Source organism: Palaemon carinicauda, chromosome 22 (assembly GCF_036898095.1).
Source record: "Palaemon carinicauda isolate YSFRI2023 chromosome 22, ASM3689809v2, whole genome shotgun sequence".
Classification (NCBI taxonomy): domain Eukaryota; kingdom Metazoa; phylum Arthropoda; class Malacostraca; order Decapoda; family Palaemonidae; genus Palaemon; species Palaemon carinicauda.
Window position 1 is genome coordinate 4,320,766 of NC_090746.1, and position 20,602 is coordinate 4,341,367.

A 20,602-nucleotide genomic window follows, 5' to 3' on the forward strand; every position below is an offset into this window, starting at 1 on the left:
TGGTCCTCATAGCCCTTTGTTAGCCCTAGCCTTCATGCCTGAGGACCTTAATTGGATGTAGGGTATTGGGATTAATGAGATAGGACTGGAGACGCTACAGTATTGTTAAACTAAGAGACCCAAAACCCTGAGAATCTGGGAAACGTATGAATTTACAACCACAGGAGTAACAGGGACCAAGACGAACACTGTCATGGTATACAATGGTGGAGCAGGAGGAAACAAACATTTCTTGTGCCAGGTCACAGGAACTGCTTGACTTTCTGGATACAGAGCATACTTTATGAATATTATATCCAACATTTTGAGACCTCAGCCTCATTTAATAATAAATGTTGTAAAGGTTAAATTGTCTATGATTTTGGTCACTTGACAAGAACAATTTATGTGGTTCTTATTCTCTTTGTAAAGCTCTGTGAAGAGTTATACAGGTTATTACAATTTTGGTATAGAACTCTATTATTTTACCAGTAGATAAGGATGGTATATTTTAAGTTGGAATAAAAAAAATTTCAAGAATGTGCATTTACATAAAGGGTGATAAAACTCTCATTTACACTCTTAAAGTAAGTTTTAATAAAAATAGCTTTTATAGGAGTGCTTTATTTTTAGAAAAACAAGAACAAGGAAAAGGTACGATGGTGTACATTAAAACAATGCAGCATAGATATATTTACAAAGATCAGCACTATTTTGTGTGTTGAGATGCTGATGAGGACGGTGCAGAATGAGTAATCCCATTTTTTATTACTTATCTTAAATGATATCCAAAGATATGATACCAGGAAAAGGCTTATATCCATGTTACAAAAAGTTAATATTCTAAACTGTCGTTTTTACGAGATTGTTGGGAATAAAGGATAAAAGAAATCATAATAATTGTTCTGGTAAATACAATGATTGAGCTTAGTTTCCTTCTCTGTAAGAAATATATATATATATATATATATATATATATATATATATATATATATATATATACTGTATATATATATATGTTCGTATAGAAAATTTTTAAACCTTTCTTTAACTCTTTGTTACAAGATTGTTGGGAATAAAAAATGAAAGAAATAATAATTATTCTGGTGGATACAATGATTGAACTTAGTTCCTTTCTCTGTATGAATAGTTAGAATATATATATATATATATATATATATATATATATATATACATATATATATATATATATATATATATATATATATATATATATATATATATATATATATATATACATACATACATACATATATATATACCCTCTTGTGCAATAAATTTTTAAACCTTTCTTTGACCCTATATAGATATGCATGTTTCTTGATTACTTATTACAGTAATAATTTACATTAGTAGCCTATTTGGGTACTGTACTGTACTGTGAAAATGTTACACATTCTTTTCAGTCTATTGCTTTCTTATTCCACTCTTGAGAAATCTATTTAAGAATATAGGATCATAATTCAAAAAAAAAAAAAAGAGAATACAGTAACGTTCTATATATGGAGATAGTTTTTGTTTGATGGATGCACAGTGTTATAACTTAATATATTCTCAGGTAAAGATCCAGATCTTTTGTGGCTTTATTTTCGATCAAAATATAAAAAAATTTCTCTACTCCTAGTTTTTTTGGTTATAATGTATATTATGCATACATTTGTAGAGTATATAAAAATGGGAACAGGTTAACTTCCTGTTCTAAAGAGTGCTGCAAAAATGTTTAGAATCCATCATTTTCTCATTTTCGAAAACATTTCTTTTGGTGATAGCATTCATGCTTATCAGGTAGATATTGCTCATCCATGTGATGAAGTGAACAGATTTGTTAATTTTTCCAACTCCTCGATGGAACGTCGTCCTGGTAGGACCTCTTTTAAGAAAAAAGTAATTTATACAGGACCAACGAAAGAACGGGTTTGGGAAGGAGTTGTCTGCTTTGCGGCGCTTCTGACTCCAGCCTCAGTCGTCATGCTGCATTATCCTCATCGTCATCTTGTCCATTTTCTGTGTTCCTGCTATCGCTTTTCTTTCACATTATAATATGGTCTGTTTCACTTACAGGCTGCCAACGCAAGAGCCCGTGGTCCGCTTAGATGAGGGCTAATCTATACTGTATCATTTCTTTCATTTATCCAAAACTTCTCTTCATTCCTAAAGATTCTCTGATTATTCTTAGTGATAGAAATACTGCCAAGCTTAAAGAAAACAATAACCGGTAATTGTTGTCGATATATGTAGGTGCATTTACCCTCATGAATGTCCCTCGATCAGCTATTATATATAAGGTAAACTTTTTTTTATTAACAACAGTTATATCTAATTTAGAACTGTGAACATTCAGCCAATGAAATGGCCTAATAGACACTTTTCTACAGTATATGGCTGCATTCTGATTTATATCTATTAAATCTAAGACCAAAGGGATGAATAAATTTGACATACATATAACATAAACTTAAGTAACATACTTTGAAAATATATACATACAAAGAAAAACTTCAACACTTAACAGTTATACAATACATGGAAAACAATATATTAAATATAAAATATCAACTGTACAGAACAGCAGTATATTACTGTTTTAGAACACACATTATTTATCAACACTGTTTGATTGTTATGCTTCACTCATACATAGACATCTTAACTGTTTGCTCTATTGCAATTTATTGGTGACTGCAATGTCAAATATTTGCTTGGTATCTGTTATAGAAATCCCTCAAATTATTAGTCAATCAATTTAGCTTTGATAAATGAGTGTATGAACCTCATAAACAGGCTTTCAAGGCATTGATTCACATGTGAGGATGATAGTTATTCAGGGCCTTAGATACAAATTGGTGTAAAAGAGAGTTCAGTAGCAAAATTTTGTGGTTAAAAAGCACCCACAATGATCATAGAACTATAGTAAAAACCAAAAGCATCTGTTTTACATCTTAGAATTTTATCTATTTCACTCCTCAAAATGTACAGTACAGTATGTACATTATGGGCATAGTAGTTGTTTATAGTTACTGTACTTATGATCTCTTGTAAAACTGCTAACCTAAAGGTATTAGCATATTACTTTTTTGTAGTTCAAGGTAACTGTACTTAAAAGCATTTCTAGAAGGTTGTAGTATTTTCAACTCATGTGCAAAGATGAAATTATTCAAGTTTTATGTATGGCATTAATGTAGCAATATACTGACATTGCACTCCAATAATTTCTGCAAAACTCAGTCATAATTTCAATTGAAGGAAAAGCTAAGATTTTTCTCAGATCTAAGATTATCCTTAAGTCTAAAGTGGACTTTATTTGAGAAGGAAAAAACACTTCATGGAGTATTTTCCTATTAGTATAGGAGCATCAATTAAATCTATACATGAAAACAAAGGGAAATAGAAGATTTATACAAAAAGAGACATTTAGACTACATTTCGAAGAATATAGCATTTTTAAAAGGTCTTATAGACAGTTACCCATGCAACAGCAAATGGGAAATGAGATACTCAAAGCGTTATTTAGAGAAAAAGATAAATCATTATATAATAACAAATTCTCAAACATACCTAACTTTCTACATAAGGTGTTATGCTTAATTTTTGAAGCAAGCTAAACTTTGGAATAGTCTTGCGTGGAATGTGAATTTTTGCTTTGTGTTTCAGTGACGTTAGTCTCTTGATTTTCAGTTGATGAATTGGAGGTGGTTAATGTTGATGGCGAAGGTATGAGTTCCTCATCAGTAGCACTAAATGCTAACTCTTCCTGTGTGGTCTCCATCTGGTTTTCATTTGGTGAGATTGTAACTGGTGGATTTCCTTCTTCGTGCAGATTCTGATTGCACTCAGTTTGTCTCTGTTGAAGGATTGGTTTGTTCATTTTCCGTAGTCGGGTTGCTGTTGTCTTGTGATGGTGATCTTTCTGGTTCTATAAGTTGGTTGGCACTAACCTCTGGAGATATGGGAACACTTTCTGTAAACGACCTTCTTGCTTGTGTGGCCGTGAGTATATCATTTTGCATCATCATGGTAGAAGGTACTCGTAAAGCAGGTAATTGTGTTATAAATGAACGTTCAGATTGAATATTACTTGAATGCTGTTCTAATTCTTTCTTTGCTTGCTCAGACAGAAGGGTTTCCAGAACTTCTGGCCATTTATTGTCCACAGTTGAAGAGAAGCAATCATCATAAGATGGTGGGAGATCAGGAAGTGATACTCTTGCATTTGACACATTATTGGAATTGCTATTGGAAGAAGTGTCACTGCCTTGATTTCTTGTTGAGTAAGGAGGTGGAGGTAAATTATCAAATACATCAGTATAAGCTGGAGGCTTATCTTGCTCAACGGGAATTTCATAGATACGACGAGATTCTGGATCTCCCACATATATCATATTGCTGAAAGGAACGATAACCATTCGATGGCCTCTTCCTCCCGGTCCTTGTATTTCACGAACAACTGCTGCACCCTCCTCTGCATTGTTCGAGGATTCTTCATGTCGAGCACAGGAGAACGTTCCCCAGCAACAGTAAACCAAGATGAAGAGCAGAACAATGATCATGACAATCAGCGCAAAAAGCGCCTGCGTTGTCGAGGGGTAGTTCATAGCACCTGCAAAAGAAGAGTTTCATAATTAGTTTACATGTTATGGGATGTCAAAATAAATTTTTGGGCTCAGCCATGTCGTCCTGATGGAAGGTTCCTTTAGGCAGCTTTCTAAGGGATATTTAGCTACTCCATCAGGACAACATGGCTATCTCACCCAAAAATAAATTTTTCGCTTTGCTTCAAAATCTGTTTTGTCATATAGGCTAAGAAGAGAGACTTATGTCAGCATGCTCAATATTAAAATATTCGCCGCAAGTTTGAACTTCTGAGGTTCCACCGATTAAACATCCTGATTAGGAAGATCATTCCACAATCTAGTCACAGCTAGAATAAAACTTATAGAAAACTGTGTAGGCCTATTCTTAACCCTTATGACTGTTAGAATTAACTGTATGCCTAGTACTGCATACAAGGTGGTAAAGTAAGTCTTAGTAGATTTAAATGCAAAGGATGGTCGGAATTATGTATATAAAAAAAAATCTTATTCAACATGCATAAATAACTTATTGACTGGTGGTGCCAGAAATTGATATCAAGATCAGGAATGAGAAATCTAATAGACCACAATTGTTTATCCAACAAATTAAGATGATAGTCAGCAGCTGAAAACCAGACAGAACAAATATAATTATTTATAAATCTATAATTTATGAAGCTTACTTTGAGTATGGCATGTTTGAACTTTAGCCTAGAGCAATTGTATGAATTAAGTGTATTAAATAATTTGCAATATACCAGTGCATTGAAAAACAATGTTAGAAATAAAAGTAAAAACAGAATGATATAGTAGCTATGTCATATCATAGAAAATAATCAACGAGATAACTTTTTCTATTTTATCTCTATCAAGAACAACTTCATAAACAATTAAGGAATTAACATGTGCATACACATACTGTACATGATTATATATATATATATATATATATATATATATATATATATATATATATATATATATATATATATATATATATGTAGGCATATGTATGTATATATAAGTATATATATATATATATATATATATATATATATATATATATATGTATGTATATATAAATATATATATAAATATATAAATAAATATATATATATATATATATATATATATATATATATATATATATATATATATATACTGTATGTATGTATATATATGCATATATATATATATATATATATATATATATATATATATGTATACTGTATATATATATACTGTATGTATGTATATATATATATATATATATATATATATATATATATATATATATATATACATATATATATATATATATATATATATATATATATTCATATATAACGGATTTTGAGCGAAGCGAAAAATCTATTTTTGGGTGAGATAGCCATGGCGTCCTGATGGAAGGTTCCTTATTGGTAGCTTCCTTGGGTATATCACTACTAAATATTCCCAGAGAATTTAACCACAGGTTATCACAGAATTATAACTTCTGGAGCGAGTATCCTAAAGGTTTCCCTTTAAGACATCGTATATCAACAGGGGACGCATGTATTAACGCGCCACATAGCTATCTACACCCCAAACAGAGTTAACACTTCGGTGTGTAGGGGCGGAGAATAGCTGGGGAGCCGTTCCACAGCTAATCTCGTTCGTGGCTACTTTTGGTACTCGAGACGTAAACAAACTGGCGCCATTGCTAAATGACGTCACGTCCGTCCTCATCCTGAAGCCAGTTGCTTGCCGATCGCCATGATACAGCAGAGCAGGGTGGGACCTAAAAAAACTGGACGAACTAGCAGGGAGGGTCCATCAGGACGCCATGGCTATCTCACCCAAAAATAGATTTTTCGCTTCGCTCAAAATCCGTTTTTTGGGCTCAAGCCATGGCGTCCTGATGGAAGAATACCAGAGAATCAATGTATCGTGGTAGATTTTCCCCTATTTGAGTAAGTGCCGAGGGCTTTGAACAGGGTAGCATAGTAATCTTAATAGAAGAACCGTAGGGAAGAGACCTTCCTGCCCCCCTGGCAGTGAAGTTCCCACGGGCCATGCCGAGATCAAAGTGGTTATCGAAGGGCTACTCACCTTGCTAGAAGAACCTGAAGAACTTGGAGACAAGACTGAATGGTTGGCATTCATATAGGAACATTCTCAAGGGCAGACAAGTGGTGGTTAGGCACTGTATGTTAAGGGAGAATTGTCTGGTCTCTAAGGTATGAAGAAAGTAAGTATTCGTGTAGGAATATTACATTGCACAGGTGAATATATAATAAGGGTTGAAACCTTAGTATCTTCATCAACCATAAGAGGAAGGGGATAATAAAACTATGACAGACGTGTATTTCATAGTATAAGTAGGAGCGGACTGAGACGCACAAGTAATAAAATAAAAATTTTATTTCACAATTGCAGAGCATATTAATGAATTGCAATATATGTAAAGTTAATTTACAACAAATTATATTGTACATAGTAATGAAAGACTTGCTCTTGAATCTGAAAGAGAATTTCAAATTTATTAGTAGGCACTCGTTCTCGAGGAATGTCAGTCTTTAAAAGTAAAACACATCATGCTCTAGGCATGCGGCACTCGTGTGACGACTATGACATTTCACCTGGGATAAGAACAGTTATATGAAAAGCACTAAGTGTTTTCGACATCACTACGTATCACTCGAGGGTCAACATAGGCACCCGAAGAGTTAGAGTCCCAAGTAACTCACTGTTCTATGCAGAGTTAGGTGCAGGTTTCATAACACTACCTGCGGCTACCACAAAATGTTTGACTTCGTGCACTTGTTTCGCATAATGTTTGAAGAAAACACGCGAGGATTTCCAGCCTGTGAAACTCTAAAGGCTTTCGAAATCCATACTCTGAAAGAAATTCAGAGACGATGCAACTTTTCTAGGATCGTGACCGGCGGGTGTACTGTCAGGATCCGCTCTGCGAATGAAGTAGGTGATTTTCGCTCTTAGTTGTTTCAGTGACAGGTCGCTGCCCGATGTTTCTCCTTTGAAGAGTTGGCCTCCACCAAAGTCCGAAGTTCTGCGAAGATAGACCTTGAGGCTCTCTACTGGGCATAGAGAGGCATCTTCTTTCAGGGGGCATATTCTCCAAGGGCCCCATCTTTTGGTGGGTAATTCGTTTTTGGCGAGAAACGTCGGATCCGGGAAGAGGGCAAGGTCTCCTGAGTCAGTAAACAGAATATGACCCTCTTCTCTTGATAATGCCACTATTTCGCTGACTCGGGCTCCTGAAGCAAGAGCAAAAAGAAATATAACTTTCTAAGTCAGATCCTTGAGAGGGCATGAATCATTATCCAAGTTGGAGGCGAAATGGAGCACCTTGTCCAAAGACCAGGAGATCGGTTTCGGTGGGGGTGCTGGGCGTAGACGAGCGCATGCTTTCGGCAGTTTATTGAAGATGTCGCTGGACAGATCAGTCTGGAAGGCATACAACAGTGGTCTAGTCAAGGCCGATTTGCAAGTAGAAATCGTGTTGGCTGCCAAGCCCTGTCCATGAAGGTGAATAGAGAAGGACATGCAAAAATCAATGGTGATTTCCGTAGGATTTTTTGCCTTGACGAATGAGACCCATTTTCTCCAAGATGATTCGTATTGCCGTCTTGTGGATTCGGTCTTGTATTCCTCGAGGAAGTCTAGACTTTTCTTCGAGATCCCAAACCTTTTCTTCGCGGCTAGGGAGAGAAAATCATGAGATGAAGGTCCTTGATTTTCGATGATGAAGCGAAGACAGTCAACTTCTGTACTTGCTGGGAGAGAACTGGGCCCGGGAGAGGGATCAGCGTGGGCTGCAGCTCCAGGACCAGGGGGTACCAATTGCTCCGGGGCCACTTGGGAGCCACTAGGGCTGCTGTCCCTTTGAAGGTTCCCAGCTTGGAAAGGACTTTCAGCAGAAGGTTGGGGGGAGGGAACAGGTATATCCTGGACCATCTGTTCCAATCCAGTGATATGGCGTCCACTGCTTCTGCTTTGGCGTCCTCGTACAGGGCCACATAACGAGGAAGTTGATTGTTGTCGCTCGTTACGAAGAGATCGATCTGAAGTTCCGGGACTTGGCGAGAGATGAAGGAGAATGATCTTGCGTCTAGAGACCATTCCGACTCTATTGGGTTTGTCCATGATAAAGCGTCCGCCGTCATGTTGCAGAATCCTTGTAGGTGAACTGCAGACAGGTGCCATTTCTTCTTTTCTGCCAGACAGAAGATTGGAAGAAGTACCTGATTTATCTGGGGCGATCTCGAGCCCTGACGATAGAGGGAGGCGGAGAGAGTTTCTTCAGGGTGAGAAGGACCGCCATGGCCTTCAAGATGTTGATGTGAAACGTCTTGAATAGGGGAGACCATGTTCCTTGAACCTGTCGTTGGTGGGAGTGACCTCTCCAACCCTCCAGCGAAGCGTCCGTGTGGATGTTGAGTGATGGAGGTGGGTGTTGAAGAGGAATGGACCTTTTTAGGGCCTTTGCTTCCGGCCACGGCTTTAAGAGTAACCGAAGTCTGTTTGGGAGCCGATGGATGCAGAACGTCTCCAGACGCCCGCGGCATCCTTTAGCTGTGCGCGAAGCACTGGGTTTGTCACAGAGGCGAACTGTAGAGAGCCTAGAACTTGTTCCTGCTGTCGTCTTGAGATCCGTTTGGATTTCAGCAGTTTTTTGACAGACCCTGCTATTTCCTTCCTTTTCTTCTGCGGGATGGAAAAGCAGTGTGACTGAAGATCCCAATGGAATCCCAACCATTGGAACTTCTGAGCTGCAGAGAGGCGAGATTTCTCGGTGTTTATCTTGAATCCCAGGTGTTCTAGGAACTGGGTGACTTTGTTGCAGGATCGTACACAATCTTCGCGCGATGTCGCCCAGACCACCCAGTCGTCTAGGTAAGCCATCACTTGGACGCCCTGAAGGCGGAGCTGTTGAACGATGGCGTCTGCCAGCTTGGTGAAGATCCATGGGGCCACGTTGAGCCCGAAGGGCATGGCCCTGAAGGCGTAACTTTTCCTTTGGAGTCGAAATCCTAGGTAGGAGGAAGCGTGATGGTTCATTGGAACGTGCCAGTAGGCATCCGCCAGGTCTATGGAGACCGTGTAAGACCCTTGAGGCAGGAGGGTCCTTATTTGTTGAAGAGTCAGCATCTTGAACTTGTTGTTCGCAATGAATTTGTTGAGGGGGGATAAGTTTAGAATGACTCTGAGTTTGTCGGAGTCCTTCTTGGGGACGCAAAATAGTCTCCCTTGGAACCTGGTTGACTTTACCCTCCTTATCACCTTCTTGTTCAAGAGTTCTAGGACGTACTCTTCCAGGAGGGGGGTTGACTGTTGGAAGAATTGCTGGAAGGCTGGGGGTTGTTGTGTCCAGCTCCAGCCTAGTCCCTTCTTGACGATGCTGTGTGCCCAGGGATCGAAGGTCCAACGATCCTGGAATTGGCGGAGTCTTCCTCCCACCGGAAGAACTTCATTGCTTCTGGCTTCTCGCGGGTTTGCTACCTCGGCCGCTGGCTCCCCTTCCTCCTCTGCCTCTGGAGGGGCGGCGAGACGCATCTCTGCCTGAACCTCTGTTTGAGCCTCTACCTTTGGGATGAAAGGTAGTGGTGTGCTGCTGAAATGCAGGGGTGAAGACCGGTGACTGCGAGACCATCGGTTGGGTGACCAGCTGAAAGGTCTGTTGTGGCTGAGCTGCCACTTGGGGAGTAGCGGAACCCGGAAACTGCCGTCTCTGTTGACGTTGCTGGGGTTTGGGCTTCTGAGGTTTCCTCTTAGGTTGAGGGCCATCGTCCTGAGAGGATTTCCTTTTCTTCGACATGCCCCACTTATGGAGAAGGTTCCTGTTCTCCGTGGCGGCGTTATCAGCGATCTCTTTCACTAAGGAGGATGGAAAGAGGTATTTACCCCAGATATTGGAGGAAATCAGCCTCCGGGGTTCGTGTTTCACCGTAGCGTTCGCGAACACGAATTCACGACAGGCTCTGCGAGCCCTAGTGAAGCTGTACAGGTCCTTCATTACAGTCGCCAAATGCGTTTTGGCTAGGACCATGTAGAAGTCCGGAATCCTAGTGTCTCCGGCCATGACTTCAAGCTGTACCTGGAGGGACATTAATGCGGCAAGCCTCTCCTTCGTATCTTGTTCCCTACGAAGGAGGTGATCGTTGAGTTTCGGGAGGTCCTCATTAAACTGACGACCGGCAACGTCAGGCTCTAACTTCCCCACTGTGAATGTTGACTGGATGTCTTTCCAGTGTCTATCATCAGGGGGAGTAGTCAGGGAGAAGGGCCTGCACTCCTCCAGTACAGGGCAAGGTTTCCCTTCTTCCACTGCTTTCAATACCGCAATGAAGGCCTTTTCAATAAAAGGAAAGGTCGCATTGTTCGGTGCGACAAAGGTTGGGTGCTTTTTGCTAAGCGCCGGCATCTTGGAATTGGTGAAGCCCCTACTCTTCACCGTGTTGGCTAGCATAGCCTGGGCCTTCGAGAGATCGAACACAATTACCTCTTTCGGTTCGGTCTCTTCTTTAGAGGCGGGTTCAAACCTGAGCCGGACGTAACAGTCCGGATAAGCCTCAAAATTCGGGAAGGACTCCACTTCTTCCAACGCGATTGAGCCGACCTTCTCACTGATGAAGATCTTGCCCGTGGTGATCGGCATGTGCTCGGCATACCTCCATGGGTTAGTATCCGAGCAAGCAGGGAGGTCCTTAACCGAAATCCGTTTCGGTTGCTTAAGACTTCCTAGGTTAGACCTGAATAGCTCGTGGGTCTCGCGAAGTTTCTTATCCATGAGGGCTTCAAGCATCTTGAAGACCTCCTGAGTGCCTGATGGGAGAGGATCCGGGGTGGCAGACGTCGAAGGAAGGGATTCCTCGGTCGGCGTAGGAGTTGGTGCAGGGGTAGGAGTGGGAGCGACCTCATGCTCCGAATCAAGGTATTCCACCTAATCTTCCTCATAGTCGAGCTCCTCGCCCATGAGGTTCCTCTCCGTTGTTTCCGAAACTTCCGACATACGTTCTGCGTTGTCGGAATCTAGACGGCACTCATGCATGGACTGGGCCATGACAATATCAGGTTCCACCACTATCTGGATGGTGGGAATCTTATCACTGGGGACCACTGAATCTTTTGATGCCTTTGGAAATAGCAAGGCCCTCAAATCTTCGGTGGCGAGATACGGTCCGGTGGCGTTCTTCTGGAAGCTACGCACCCACTTGCGCAGCTTCTCCCGAGCGTTGTCCCTTGCCTCCGCTGAAGGAGGATCGTCGAACGCTTCGACCAGACGACTCTTGCAGACTGTACAGTGCTGCGGGTCCCAGAATTTCAGGTCGCCTTTCTTGGCGGCGCAGGGGGCGTGGGTCCGACACGCCTTGTGCCCGAAGAAGTCTGGGCGTTTCACTCCACAGAAGTTACTTTCACACTTCATATACTCCTCCTGTAAAAGAAAGAGATCATGAGTATATGGAAGGCATAAGAATGACTTACATTACTCTAAGATTAAATTTTAAGTAATCAAAATTTTATCTAACATTAAATAATTCATAATTATTGTAATGTTTGAGAATAGGAGCGGGAAAGGAAGTAGATAGACACATACTTGTGAATCCCGCCCAGTCGATTACCGTAACCTTATCATTAGGCAATTTCATTTGTGACCGAGGGACACAAAACGGAAATCCACGTGGATCACCGTGGTGGGTAGAAGCTAAGTTTCTAGCAGAGATTGCCTACGAGGTGTATCAGGGACTGAGACCACTCAGTTCCTTGGGGTAAAAGGGTAATAGGAGACCCCGTATAGATCTAGGTTCCGGCAACCGGCCGTGCTAAGACACACAGAGTATGCTGAAAAATTGTAATGTGCAAGAAGACAGCCCAGACACCAATTAGGATGGTAAGACAATACCTATATATAGAAGTGGCTAAGCCATCAGGCTGCAGTGTAGGACTGTCGGCATGTTGTCGACAGGTAAGAGAAGGGGTGCATGTCCCTTGGCGCTTCCGGAGGGCGCCGGTAGGCCGACGGCACGCCGGAGGCCGCTCCAGCAGGGTGTAAGGCATCAAGACAGACACATTGAGTATCTAAGCATAATACCAACTTGGCGACTGCCGGCACAGCGGCGGGACGCTGGCGGGAGGCGGCGGCTCCGGCAGCCGAAGGCTGACGGCTTGGTGATCAGTTCATAAGATAATTAAGTATATGGTAGTATACCCAGACCGCCGGCACGCCGGAGGCCGGCCCGAAGGTCGGGCAACTGAAACTAGGTAAGGGAGGGGTGGATCATCGGTTGTATGCCGACGGAAGGCGGCAGCCCCCGGCACACGGAAGGCTGACGACTTAGAGGAGGGAGGGTATCTTATGAAAGAGAGTCACCAAAGTGTAGGGCGGTATCGCCGGCAGTAGAGGCGGCAAGGGGCCGGCACCAGGATAGATGGAGAGACAGATAAGGAGGGACTGGAGGAGTAAGACCACATACCCTTCCGGCAGTCCTCCAGAGAGAGTGTACACATGATAGGAGTAGATACACCTAGCATCCAATGGCAAGGGGCCGGCAGCCGGCCGGGTGCCAGGGTAACCCAAGGGAGGGTTAGAGTACACTCAAGAGGGGGAACCCCCTGCTGGACAAATCGCTGCCAGTGGCTACCCCCATAGGACGCTATGAAGGGTATGTGTACCAGAGCGGCCTGCTCAGCAGGAGAGCAAGATAGCCCTACCACTCCACCCAAGGGAGGAGTTGTAGGACTAGGGACAGATGTGTATAGGCAAGCCTATGTATAGGCTAGCCTACACCAAAGGGATAGGTGGGGAGGGAGAAGAAGAGGGGTCTTTCATAGAGGAGGCTCTGTACAAGAACGGCCACCAAAGGAAAGGGAGAACGCTCCCTAGCCTAGGGTAGGAAACCAGAATGAGAACGGTGCAAGAGTACCGTCTCAAACTATAAAAGTACAGAACTAGCGCCCCCCCCCCCAAAGCCTAACCTAGATAAGGAGTGTTAATTCCCAGGCTAGGTAGGCTGAAAGACACATCGCAAGTTGCAGGGAGGGATGAGTAACCCAACCATAAGCAACCGAGGAAGGGCAGAGCCGTTCCTCTTTCTCGGTCGCAACCCTAAGGGGGGATCATTCCCTTAGGGCAGACAGAGAAAGCGATAATACTCTGATTGTGGGCAAGATTCCCCTATATAGAAGGGGAAGTATGGCCACACAGAGGGAATGCCCGTAGGCAGGGGATGTAGGGAGCATATAGGGGTTCCTACAATTAGGTTAGGTTAGAAAGGAACGCAATCAAACTGGTCCCCTATATAGTCCCTGAAGGCAAAAACACTTACATCACAGTTAACAGTATGATAAATAATGCCACTATCTTCATAACTTAACCTAGGATCACTGGAATATATCATGCATGAACACAAGTGCTAGATTATCTAGCCTAGGGGCTAAGCTAGCGATCTAGTATGGGGTCGAGCGACGACCGAGTAATAGAGCGTTAAAACACGATATGTGAAGTTCCTAGCTATGAAGACTAAATAACTAACAATATCAATTAGTTAAGAGGCCGGAAAAGACTGTTCAGGCTAGCTAAATAAGGCATGCAAGAGAACAGCTCCGCCATAAAATGGCGTGTCCGGTAGCAGCACAGCTCCGCCACAAAACACAAAATATTACGAAAAGTAGAAGTTACTTTACGGCTAGAGCTTATTTAAACAATACTGGGACCTGGTACTCAACTTTCCAGAAGAAGGCGAGGCTGAAGGTAAAGACATAACGGCGATGCAAGTCGATGAAAATTGCACAAGGGGAAATCCGTCTAGAGCAAGGTTGCTACAAGCAGAAGGATGAGGACGGACGTGACGTCATTTAGCAATGGCGCCCGTTTGTTTACGTTTCGAGTACCAAAAGTAGCCACAGATGAGTGTAACTGTGGAACGGCTCCCCAGTTATTCTCCACCTTTCCATATCGAAGTGTTAACTCTATATGGGGTGCAGATAGCTATGTGGCGTGTTAATACATATGTCCCCTGTTGATATACGATGTCTTAAAGGGAAACCTTTAGGATACTCGCACCAGAAGTTAGAATTCTGTGATAACCTGTGGTTTAATTCTCTGGGAATATCCTTGTAGTTTAATATACCCAAGGAAGCTACCGAAGGAATCTTCCATCAGGACGTCATGGCTTGAGCCCAAAAAAGGTGTTTGTGGTATCTCAAGTCAAACTGATTACCACCCAATTTTCATAACTTCCATATTATCTAAAGCTTTTGAACGTTTTTTGTCAAAACGTCTTAATCAGTTTGCTGAAGGGTAACTATCCGTTCCCTAGTTTGCAATTTGGTTTTCGTAAAGGCCTTGTTGCATGAGATGCCCTTCTTACAATCTCCAATGCTGTACAGAAATCCCTTGATCGTGCTCAGGAAGTTCGTATGATTGGCCTTGATTTTAGTGCTGCCTTTGACTGTGTTAATCATGAGGCCCTTGTTTTCAAACTCAAATAGTTGGGAGTGGATGGTTCGTTTCTTAGCATTATTATTGATTTTTTAAGTAATAGATCTCAAAGAGTTGTTGTTGATGGGCACCATAGTGAGTATAGGAATGTGATATCTGGTGTTCCTCAGGGTAGGCCCAGTGTTCTTGGCCCATTACTTTTCATACTATATACACATGGCAAGTGGTTTGGCCTAGAAAACAAGCTTGTTACATATGCAGATGATGCTACTCTCTTTACATCAATTCCATCCCCTGAATGTAGATGTGGGGTTGGTGAATCCCTTAATAGAGATTTAACTAAAATTAGTGCCTGGTGCAAATTATGAGGTATGAGGTTGAATCCTAACAAAACTCAAAGTATGATTACAAGTAGATCAAGGAAAGTGGCTCCTCAACATCCGGATCTCAGCATTGATAATGTATCTTTAAATTTGTATGACTTAAAACTTTAGGTGTGATTCTCGACAGCAAATTTACTTTTGAGAAACACATTAGGTCTGTGTCTTCTTCAGTTGCACAAAAAAAAAGAAAAAAGAAAAAAAAAACTGGCACTTTGAGAAAATCTTTCTAGATTTTTGGTGATCAATCTATTCTAAAGAAGTGTTTTAATTCTTTCATTTTACCTTGTTTCGAGTATTGTTCTCCTGTCCGGTCTTCAGCTGCTGATTCTCATCTTAATTTGTTAGAAAGGAATTTACGGTCTATTAAATTTCTTATTCCTGATCTAAATATTAATCTCTGGCACCGTCGTTCAGTTAGTTCATTATGCATGTTGCATAAGATTTTTTATGATTCTGACCATCCTTTACATTCAGATCTTCCTGGACAGTTCCATCCTGGTCGTAATACAAGGCAAGAAGTTAATTCTAATGGTCAGGCTTTCTCCATCATGGGGCTCAAAACTACACAGTACTCTAGAAGTTTAATTCCAGCTGTGACCAAGTTGTGGAATGATCTTCCTAATCAGGTAGTTGAATCAGTAGGTTAAAACTTCAGAAGTTCAAACTTGCAGCAAATGTTTTTATGTTGAACAGGCTGACATAAGTTTTTTTTTATAGTTAATATATCAAATATCTGTTTTAATGTTGTGGATATTTTAAGACTATTTCCTCTTAATTTTCTTTACTTCTTAAATCGTTTATTCATTTCCTTATTTCCTTTCCTCACTGGGCTATTTTTCCCTGTTGGAGCCCTTGGGCTTAAAGTATCTTGCTTTTCCAACTAGGGTCGTGGCTTGGCTAATAATAATAATAATAATAATAATAATAATAATAATAATAGGCCTACCATTGCCAATATACAATAGGTCTCGCGGCATCTATAATCGGGTATCTATATGGATAACTATTTATTGTTTAGACTATTCTAGGATAATTGCAGCTAAAGGGCAAGTGTAACTATTACGTTTTCTCCAGTATCTTTAAAGTTTATTACGTTTATTCAAGTAACTTTAAGGTCAATTGATTTACTAACCTAGTATTTCGTATATTTTCCTAGACAGACATTCTTATAATTGGAACATGACTATGGCTATGCACTGTCCTTTCACTAGGTAGGCACCCAAAATACTGAAGATATAAAGCCTTTAAAAAAGAAACTGAAAATTTTTCCTAATTGCTTCGATAATGTGGATTTAACAATAAAAAAAACCTCTTAAAATGAGTAAAGTATAACAGCGAAAAAAAGCTTAAACACCTTAAGTCCCATGGAAGTGTTTGCTGGCTTAATAGAATGCTCAGAACTTTGTTTACTTTACAAATGTTTGCTGGCTTCATACTTTGTTTACGTTGTAACTTTAGTTGTTTGTCCCGAGTTTAGTTATCCTTTGCTCTAGACGAGTGGTGATTTTTTTTTTTCAATAATTAACGCAACTATTACAATACTACATTTGTAATCGTTAGGAAGAATACATTCAAGTTCGAAATAGAATATTCAACTGTTGCTGAAGAAATTTATGGTGTCAATTACCTTATTTGGAGACTTTCAGATGGTAAGGTAAGTGATCAGCGTTGCAGTCAATATTTGTAGTACTTTGCATGGTCTAATCTATAAGTAACGGGATTATTAAATGTATTTGTGAAATATGAATCATGCTAATGGAATTGACTATCAACAACTATCAATTATGAAAAAGTCATAAGTATACCCGTAGTGAGCGGCCTTTTCTTAAGTAGGCCTACAGCCCATTTTGAGGGCAAAGTATATCTTTTTTCTTCTCGGTAAGCCTAAGTCCATATAAATATAATAACACAGCCATATTTTTCGATTGCTTGGCCTACCCTTTATGCAGTGTTATCTTTATTGTTGATGTAAGCTTCTCATTCTTTCTGTTGTTCTCAGGAACCCATACGTGCAGTATGTAACAATTAATAGTTTTACAGGTATTATAGTTTTGGTCAGAGTAAAATGTTCTGTTTTAAAGAACCTCGATCATACGGGAAAACTCTTGTTTTCATTGAAAATGACATTTATTTTTGGGGCTGATAAATAATTAGTGAGATATACCCTAGAATATCTGCCAACAACGTAGGCCAACCAGTGGGAGCTGGTGGTTTAGGGTGGGGAATATAGGTAGTGAAAATGATGAATAATGGTAAGACAAACCTCTTTTTCTGTACACATTATTTTCTTGGCCGCATACTAAATCAAGGAAAAATTACCAAAATCATCGGCATCCTATTCTACTGTACTGTAATATTTTTTATTTGTTTGTTGACATTTTGCAAAACTGTCGTATTCGCTCCTGTTCGTTTGTTTGTACATACCTTGGTGCATACTAACCAATTCAAGCTTTCTGTGCATTTGTTTCCATACGTATGTGTGTACAAACCTTTGTTACGTATTAACTAGTTTTACCCTTTTGTGCATTAACCACTTCCACTTAATAAGTCCATGAAAAATTACCAAAATTATCTGCATCCTATACAGTACTACTGTGTGTTCATACCTTGGTGCATACTAACCATTTTAAGCTTTCTGCGCATTTATTCCTGTACGTACGTGTGTACATACCTTTGTTGCGTATTAACCAGTTTTACTTTTGCGCATTAACTTCTCCTTCACTTTCTATCGACCAATAGTATTGCTTGTGTTCGAATATTTCTACGTAGTCCCTCTCCTTTCTTACTTCTTCCAATACGAGACGAGATACCTTTCTCCCTGGGACATTCAAGCATTCTACAAGACAAGATACCTTTCTCCCTGGGACATCAAGCATTCTACAAGACGAGATACCTTTTTCACATGCACATTCAAGTATTCTACTCAACTTGACCCTACTAATTCTGTGTGTATGTATTCACTGATGCAATACCCATGTGTATTGTATATAATTCTCATTTTCACAAGTTTGAACTTGTTATCTCATCCTGTTTCAGTTGTTTCACACTGTTTTTTTCCATATTACAAAATTTCATATTATTTCCAAACTAATAATACCTATTTTGGACTTGACTTGATCCTATCAATTCAGTATTTATGTCTTCACTCATTCTACCCCTCTACTGTATATATACATTTCCCATTTTCTCAAGTTCGAACAGGTTAGCTCGTCCTGTTTAAGTCATTTTTCGTTGATTTTGCCGTGATTACCGTATTATATTTTGTTTTCATACAACAAACAACTGCTTTGGACAAGTTTATTTGAAAGATTCCGTACTGTTTAACTCTGCTTTTTTTGTTACCAATCCCAGCCTAAAATACGGAAACTTGCCATATTTGGTCGTGTTTCCATTCTTTATTGTGTCGATTTAGTCACTGCCCAACATAAGTGGGGACCCTTTAGTCCCTTTTTTATTGTTACTGACTAAGCTACAACCCTCGTTGGAAAAGTAGGATGCTCTAACCCCAAGACCTACAACAGGGAAAATAGCAGTGAGGATAAGAAATAAGGAAATAAAATAAACTACAAGAGAATCAAATAATAATTAAGACAAAATATTTCAAGAACAGTAACATTGAAATAGATCTTTCATATATAAGCTATGAAAACTTAAAAAAAGAGAAATAAGATAGAATAGTGAGCAAGAGAACTATACCCCAAGGCGGTGGAAGACCAGGGTACCAAGGCTATGGCACTACCCCAGACTAGAGAACAATGGTTTGATTTTGGAATGTCCTTCTCCTAGAAGAGCTGCTTACCATAGCTAAAGAGTCTTCTACATGTCATACTATTTGCTTGTGCTCTTATGGGTAAACCTGTATCAAAGTGTATTGGCTGTAGTTATTCATACTTGAAAGGCGTAGCAAAGTTCCATGGCGATTACAGTGATACCCTGGGTGTAATTAACATGATCTTTGACGTCATAAGCATAAGGTAAGATTTTTTTTTGCAGGGCGGGTGATTTTAGGGTTTATGATCTGGGAAGAAAAAGCATTAGAATTTTTCAAAATATATCCATGAAATAAGGGTTGGTAAGTGCAACTCAATATGTACCGCTTGCTAGTACATAGGAGCTGTGATATTTATTTGTTTTTTTGGAAATGAAGCAAGACACGGCAGCGCAAAAACCATTAGGATTCTTAAAGAATATTCCCGAAATAATGACCCATGGGGTTTGCGAGCGCAGCTCAATATGTACTGCCTCCCAGAACATAGGAGCAGTGATGTTTCTTGTTTTTTGCAAGCGAAGCGAGCCATGACAGAGCAATACCCATTAGAAATCATTGAAAAATATCCCCAAAATAATGACCCTTGTGATAGGCAAGAGCAGCTCAATATGTACCGCTTGCCAGAAGCAGTAATTTTTTTTTTTTTTTTTTTTTTTTTTTTTTTTTTGTAAGCAAAGGGAGTCATGGTAGAGCAAAAACCCTTAGAAAAATTTGAAAAATATCCCCCAAATAATGACCCATGGGGTAGTCAAGCGCAGCTCATAGGAGCACTGAGGTTTTATTTCTATTGCAAGCAAAGCGAGCCCCAGCGGAGCAAAAACCATTAGGATTCTTAAAAAATATTCCCAAAATAATGACCCAAGGGGATGGCGAGAGCAGCTCAAGATGTACCGCTTGCCAGAACATAGGAGCAGTGATGATTTTTTTTTTTTTTTTGCAAGTGAAGCAAGCCATGGCAGGGCAAAAACCATTAGAAATCTTAAGAAATATCCTCAAAATAATGACCGTTTTGGGTTGGTCTGCGTAGTTTATGATGTACCGATTGCCAGAACTTGGGAGCACTGATGTTAGTCTTCTGCTTGCAAAGCAAGCCACTGCTTTGCAATAAAAATCATTAGAAATCTTGAAGAATATTAAACTTTTTCTTATAGTTAATAGTGTGATCTCAATGACTTTTACCTTTATTTCAGTCATAAATAATCACGTTTTTTCCTGTTTTCCTCGACTGTAACCCTTGATTCCCAACTTTGTCCGTTTTGCCCCTGAAATAAAGGTCATATTTGGTGGGAACACTTTATTTAATACAGGAAAAACTATTTTCTATCAGGAAATGTTACCCATGTCCAAAACTATAATTTTACCCTAAGATAAATTGATCATAGGTGTAGCCACAACAATTACAATAAAACTGTGAGGCATGGGAATGTGGCCAGGC

At 40.1% G+C, this 20,602-nt stretch overlaps 1 pseudogene; it reads right to left on the minus strand.

Moving 5' to 3' along the window:
- Nucleotides 1–2,382: 2,382 nt before the first annotated feature.
- Nucleotides 2,383–16,617, minus strand: LOC137616296 (uncharacterized; annotated as a pseudogene).
- Nucleotides 16,618–20,602: the final 3,985 nt, after the last annotated feature.